Source organism: Topomyia yanbarensis, chromosome 2 (assembly GCF_030247195.1).
Source record: "Topomyia yanbarensis strain Yona2022 chromosome 2, ASM3024719v1, whole genome shotgun sequence".
NCBI classification, from domain to species: Eukaryota; Metazoa; Arthropoda; class Insecta; order Diptera; family Culicidae; genus Topomyia; species Topomyia yanbarensis.
This window is the reverse complement of record NC_080671.1, coordinates 110,767,764-110,775,737: the sequence shown is the minus strand read 5'-3', so window position 1 is coordinate 110,775,737 and position 7,974 is coordinate 110,767,764.

Sequence of the window (7,974 nt, the reverse complement as noted above, 5' to 3'; positions counted from 1 at the left end):
ATTTTCGGATTCACATTTTTTTCAAATTTAATATTTTTTAATCTATGAAGAACAAAATCGGAAGGTAAATCCAAAAATTCTTTGCTTGCTGGTATTCTTCTAAAAAATGGTTTAAATCTCAAGATTTGCTACATCCATTATAAATATTTTATTGTTATTACACAGGTGAATTAATTGTACCGTTGCACTAATCGCATAAATGAGAACCATAGATTTGTCATATTGTTTTTCCGCAATTTGTCACATTGTAAATCGACAATAAACATACCATATTGTAAATTGTTTCCGTCACTGAGGTTATTGTATTCTGTTTGATAATCATTTCCATGGGGAATATGCGTTAGGTTATGTTACAATGCCAAAACGACGATTTTCCCGAATACATTTTTTCCGTGGAATATACATGTATTTAGGGTTACTCTATCCTAATCAGGGCCGGCGGAAAGCGTGGGTAGTATGGGTACTACTACCCACTCGAAAATTGCCGAGGGGGAATTACCCACTCGAAAGTTTGGAACAAATCAAAACCTGAGATTAACCATTTATGTGTCTTGTGCATAAAATTCTTGCGTTGGAAATCCTCGATGTAAGCCAATTGCACATTTTTATTCAGATACTAATTTCTATGCTTTACAATTTAATTTTTTTGAGAAAATTTAGAATATGTTTGAAATTTGGAATTATTTATTATATTCATACTCATGGGAATACATTTTGACACATCTACAACTTAAAACAAGGGATTCAGATCGATAGATAGAAAATATTAATACATACAATTTTATTCAGACTATGGGAATATTTTTAAGGACAACATAATATGTAATTTTTTAACAATAATTTGATTAAAAATTGAAGCAAGGAGATTTTCGAGTGTCCTCTAACAAGAAATACTGAAAAATTCGTTAAAGCTGCGCGATCTTTCACAAATATTACCTTTTAATGCCCTAGTGTCCGCCTTCTTATTACCATTCTAATCGAAGTGTCATTTTTCATATTACCCGGAATAGAACAATGCGAAAGAACTCAAACTAATATTTATATCAGGCGATGAGGAACGATTTTATTTCATTTGCTCATATTTTCTTCAGGACAATTAGGAGTGCTTTCCAGGGATGCCACATTGAAATCTGTGTTTCGGTCAAAAAATCTTTTTACCATCTGTGATGACCAAAACAGGAAAAAAAATCTGTGATAAATTTTCAAAAAATCTGTGAAATATTGTGATTTTTCAAAAATCTGAAATTTTCATCAAGATGCTAAAAATCTGTCATCTGTGAAAAAGAATATGTGATTAAAATTTGCGTAAAAAATCTGTGACATTACAGAAAAATCTGTGAATATGGTAACCCTGGTGCTTTCCATGCTCCATCGATCGAAGTGCCTACTTGGAACAGTAACGATGTGGACAGGGTCGTAGGTAAATATAAAACCATAAGTTTTGTGGGGAAAATGCTTAGCGCGAGTATCTTTGCTGTCAGATAAATTTGTGTGTTTGAAGAACAATTATTACGTTTATATACATTATTATAATTTCATCGCGAAACGTCTATCATTTGAATATGAATCTACGTGGAATGCTGTTGTCACCGAAAAAGGATTCTTAGTTCCGTGTATTACGATCAAAGGTCGAATCGAGTACACAACGCTACTAGACGAAATATTGTTTCTCTCGATAATCCGTTGACGAACCGGTGCCAATAACCGCGTTTTTCAGTAATAAAAAAATAGTATGACTGAAATATAGAGACACTTGTGGACTTTCCGAGACTTACTTCGGTTTTGTAACAGCACCCATCAAGGTACACTTTCAGGTTTTTACGATTAAATCTTGCGGAGGAAATGATTCTCCTCTTTCGAAAACTATTAGGCACATTAAAAATTGTTTACTCAACGGGATTGTTAGAACTCGCTCTTTAGTGAACAAGGAAGCGTAGAAATTAGTCGTGTCGGTGCTTTAACATTTCTTACCACCGTTTCTCAAAAAATGCTTCAATTTTTCTCCGTATAATTTATATGCGGGATATGTCCATAGTTCATTCGAAGTCTCTCCACAGACGAAAAAATTTTCTTGATCCTCTCCGCATTTTCCACACCGCGCCTTATTTCTGCAATGGGCTCATTGTTTGCAACGACGGCAGTTTATGCCCCGCGGTACAAAAAGGCGAACAAGTAGACGAGCCCCGTTCAAAAGAACAAATTTTGGAAGAACAAATCCGGGAAAGGCGCAAAACGAGACTGATGGAAAATAAGTTTTCTAATACTCCTCAATTTTTGCTGAAAACAATTGCTTGCATACCAGAATTGTCTGAAGCACAGGGATCTAGAAAAAGCCCTATTTCGCAATTAAGGCCCTTCTCGGAGACTACACCATCAATCTCTACTTCCTGGTCGGATACGTAGACAAAATACTTTTTCGTACACGGTCGTGTGTCGGAGTGTTGTTTAGTTAGATCACGAGATATATCGATGACGTTAAATGGCTTATCTTTGGTCCGGAAGTAGACCATCCAGGGGTCGGTTGTTTTTGATATAATTTTTATCGAAAATGAGATTTACCGTTATTTTTTTGCCATCGGAGAAATATTCAAATCGACCTCCATCAAGCCTAAAAGTATGTCGGTCGCCGGAGAGTCAGCACAGTCAGAAAAAAAAACAGACACGGAATAGTGGTGAGGTATTTCCGTCGGAGTTAAATTGATTTTTTTCTATCACGGACGTCAACTGCAAGGTAGCGACTGCACAAAACATTCACAGTCCTTCCCATCATGTACGGAAAGCAAGACCTATAGTTTGGATCCACGCATCCGAACCGAGGGTCCGGATCTAGACACTTGTCTGGATCTAAGCACCAGGTTCAGGTTCGAGCCTGGTAAGGGGAAAAGAGGATGGGCTAGATCCAGGGACTGGTCCATTTGCAGGACCTGGTGAAGATTCGGGAACTGGTCCGGATCCGGAAACTGATCCAGATCCCGGAGGTCCAAATTTGGGAACTGGTCCGGATCGGGAGCTGTGTCGGATCCGGAAACTGCCTACAATTTTTGTTTCACTGTCCAACTTACCCTGTAAGAAAATCCTATTCTGCCTGAATTCGGGCAGAAATCCGCCGGAATTTTGGCTGGTTTGAATCGATATTAATACTATTATTGGAATCGTCAGTGCGAGGAGAAATCACTTCGAATCTTACTACCCACTCGGGAAAAAGGTGTTTCGCCGGCCCTGATCCTAATTCATCTTAGCACTACTATTCATCCCACCCATTTGAACCCATTAGTTAGAGCAATCGCTGCTATCTCTATTCAACACAGTAGTTCAAATGGTAGGATGAATACGGGTGCGTTGTACTCGACTTTTCGCAGCGCTCATGCGCGAGTATTTAACATTTTCCATTCCAGATTTTGTATTGTACTACTTCTTAGGAGCGAGGCAAAGATTTTTATACCTACTTAAGCGCAATCCAATCACTGTAAGCCGGGCCATCAACGAGATAGTGGGACGTCCTGACTAATGAGATGGATAGGGGCTCATCTACCCTATATTATCACAAGAAGTCGCTTATTTTAGCCATGGTTTAAAATAATTCAAAAATATCACAGTTATTGTTAAAACGTTATTCGATTAAAATGATTAATTTAGTAGAAGCGTTCAAGAACTATTATATCGACGCTAAGAAAAAAGTTGATATTTTCCGCACTCTTTACCGCTTTTGTCACGCTCAAATATGTATTTTCAACTCCACACAGAAAAAAATATTTTGTAATTTTAAATTTATGTTCATGCACATATTTGGAGCATGAATATAAATGTAAAATTAAGTTCCACTTCAAATACACACAACTTGTCGTGTTTTCTTCGACGAATTTTATCATAATTTAACACGTCAATTGAAAATTACAGCTTCATTAAATGGGATACCAATGCACTTTAATGTATTTTTAATCCTATATTGCTGTAAAATAAATGACGAACGAAAGTGTAAAATCATATGCTTTTTGATGCTCCCATCGAGTGCATCGAATTCAATTTAATTTTCAATCAAATGAATCAAATTTGATTCATGCTTTGGATGTTTACATTCGTACTGATTTACATGTGGTTTAAATTTCATTATTTTTTGGTGTGTATCTATATGTGATCTTCGTTACCAAATCTCGGATTTTGGTAGGACGCTATCTGCAAAGTGTTCGTTGAATGATGACAACAATGCCGCTTTATCCAATTCAGCTATTTGCGCTCTCGAACGAATAACATAATTTTTGCCACTTCTTTGAGCTGACCATAAGAAAATGAAAACTACCACGTTAAAAATATACGGTAGTCTTTATTCTCTTCTTGTTTTATTCAAACAGGGTTAAAGCTACCCAACTGTAAGTTTTAAATCTAGTAAACCCCCACAAACATTAGTTGTGTGAAAGCTTTTTCATCATATGTAATTATATAAACATGTTGACTTTTTTGTGGATTGGACTACTTATCCCGGGTTCCCAAAGCCTGGGGAAACTGACAATATGAACGAGGGGATTTTTATCTGTATTAATGATCATGGCCTGCGAATCCAAACACCTTTTCATTTGAACCTAAATTAATGAATGGTTTAGGCAACCTCGAAAGAAGAAAGAGGAGGGATGAAGGGTGGAAGGGTGGGAAATATAACAACACAAAAGGAAACAGCAGGTAAGTTAAACTGACAAGTAATTCAAATCGACTACGAGTAAGCATAAAGCTCTTTACCACATTGGATAAGCAACTTTAGTAAATCTCATAGTTTCAGTCGTTCAAACACGGTGTCGTCTATGTCTATGTCGGATGCACTAAGACCACATGAAAATGACTCAGCGCGCTGAATAGTTGCCATGTGATAATTGAGTTTGCAGTGGCCGATTAAAGCCCTAGTCATCACACAGTGGCACGACTTAGAACAAAAGGTGGACTAAAGAAAAATTTTTGCCGTGTCGGCTGAAATAGGACGGTTTTATGTAATTTTGGTACGCTGACTTCGTTTTTGATATTAAAATATATTAAAAATAAACATTTACTATTTATTAGGGTGTCTCAAAAATATGTATTTTATCGAAATTGTTCTTAAACTTTTGTATATTAATTTTCGTGCGCCAAATCGTTTTTGATATTAACATTTGTAAAAAGACCTTGATTATACATTAATTATTTTGTTGCAAAGGTTCAAAAAAATTTTGAATCAACTTTTTGTATGCTAAATCCCTGTTTTGGTTATAAAAATAGAAATTAACTTTACTTCTTATTAGGGTGGCTCAAAAGTAAGTATTTTGTCTTTTATATTGATATTTTCAATAGTAATTATGGTAAGCTGAATCTATTTTCTATATCGAAACGAATAGGTTTATATCTCATTATGGTGCTTCAAAAATGATTATTTAGTTTTTTCGGATCAAATAAGATGTATTTGACTAATTTTGGAACGTTTAATTGATTAGTGGGTTACTTGATATGAAATTTGCATTTTCTTTAATCCTCAAAAAGGCAAGGGGTCTCGGAGGCCCGGTTAGTCACAGTTCTCTAGTTCCAATCAACTTGTAATTTGAATTACATTTGAAATTGATCGAGCGTTTTCAGGCTTTCGATTCACTCGCCGATAAAACGACAAAAAGAGGCTTTTGATTACATTGGGTCTTATGAGTGATTCTTCATGAAGTCACAATTTCAGTTTGTCTTTTAGAGGATTAATTTTCAAAACAAACATTTTGAGTGTCTTAGTGAAATGTTTAATTACATTAACCATTCAACAAGGTAGTTAAAGATTTTTTTCGCAGGTGTGTTTTAAGTTACTTAGATTGTTTATTTCATATCTTAAATAAAAAAAAATCGAAAACCCTTTTTTTTGCGTATGTGGTTCATTTAAAAATGGTCTTATTTTATTTGGATAATATCACTTACCCTTAAGATATATCAGTGCTATACAAATTCGGATCAAAATAGTCTTGCAAAATGACTAGAACTCAACTGTGTTCACTCAATTTGACATTTACTACGTAAATTAGCATGAAATATTTCCAGAAACATTTAATAACACATTACAATTGCCCGAGCAACACCAGTTGTTGACTAGCAGTTTCAGCAACATAATTCGTTACATAAAGGTATGGGCAACCATTATTGCGATGGTTTAACATCCCAAAAAGCGCACGTGTGAAAGCCTTTTACTTATGCAACTAATCGCTGTCGTTGCTTGTTACAAGTGCTGCTTGGGTGGTTGAACATATTTATTGATTTTTTAACATTCTGAATATCTTCACCATCTAAAAACCATAATCCCCACTCGTCTCCTTACACTTGATCATTAGTAAAACCCTCGTAGATCATATTCTCTATGCTATCTGAAAGTTGTGCATGTATTCGTGTAATTATTCTAGCTATAAAATGATTATTCAAATTCCGTATCAGTAATAACCATGCGTCTACATTAGCAGTTTATTTAAATTTTGACTGCTTATCGCAAGTTTTCGCAAAACTACCATAGACTTATCTTGAAGAGAAAATGAAAAGTTTTCGAATGAGTATAGTGTGATCGCGGGTATCGTTGTTGTTATCGCATTAGAAGTTTGAATTCAATAAAAATTAATGACAAACAGTTATCTAAACAAAAATTAAACCAACTAGTGACTTATTTCTGGCAATTTTACGATATAAGTTCATCACACGGATAATTTTGATGAACTAATCAAAAAATCAAAATAACCTGATGTAGTTTCTATGGACAAATAATGCAAAAAACACATGAGTTATGCCCTTCAAAAATCTGTCAAAAATTCATTTTACGTTCAAATCACCTAAAATCTCGTAAAAATATCTCTGATGGCTCAGCTGATACGAGAAAAATACTAGTGAGAATATCGCATAACCTTCATATATGGACCTAAATCCGGGCTCGTCCCACTGTGCATCATGCTGCAGTGTTATTTCGAAAAATGTAGGGGAATTGGGTGTAAGACGGGCATATTAAGGATATACTGAAATGTAAACTAGTAAGGGCATGGTTTTGTCAACATGTAATACTCTATATTGTAGCTCCATATGTTGACTTTCGCGTGCCCAATGGCATGATGTTACAAAAATCAATTAGTATCATTATGTAAAGAACTAGAAAACGAAGAAATATCTGCACATTTTCCAAACTGCGGGTGAAACGGACATATGGTGGCGGTAAGACATAGATTTTACGGAAATCATGATTACAATACAAAATATTACAATTTAGTGTTTCTAATGGATGTTTTGAATAGGTTGTGGTTCTTCTTAATATATATTTTCATCGAATTGGAAAATAACGTTTGGGGGTTCGATTGAGAGTTGAAGCAAATATTTTTTTTAACTATCGTGTTTGCCGTTGTCATAAAGAGAGAGGTACAATCAGTTTCAGTGATCACTCACAATCACTTATACAAAACTGGAAAGTTATATATTAAATGTGTAATTGGTAACATCAGTTCCTCGATTGCACACAGTCAGAGTATGGGACCTGTACGAAGTCGTCTACCTTTCCCAGGTTCTAGAAATTCCTTATTTAGCCTCGGTCACATAAACGTTCATCCTGCAGTCTATTGCATCTAATTGGATGGTTTTCCACGTTTGACTGTTAGAATTTCGTTTCTACATAGGAGACATTCATATAAGAATGATTCAATAGAATTAATCAAGATTGACCGTTTTGCCCCACCAGTACACATATTTTTTAAACGTTTGTACTTATTCACGCATAAATTAACTTACCTGTTATTTTCCTTGAAGAGGTCACATAAGAGTTACTTTATCGAAATAAAGGAAGAAATTCTCGAAAAAATTGATTTTTTCATCGATAAACCTTAAAAATGGAAACTTGAAAATTACATCCGCACGAAACTGCACTGTACTGATTATCAATATTTGCTTAAATTGTACACGTTTAGCAGAATTCAAGATCTACTAAGTGATATCCATAAAATATACATGTGTCCGTCT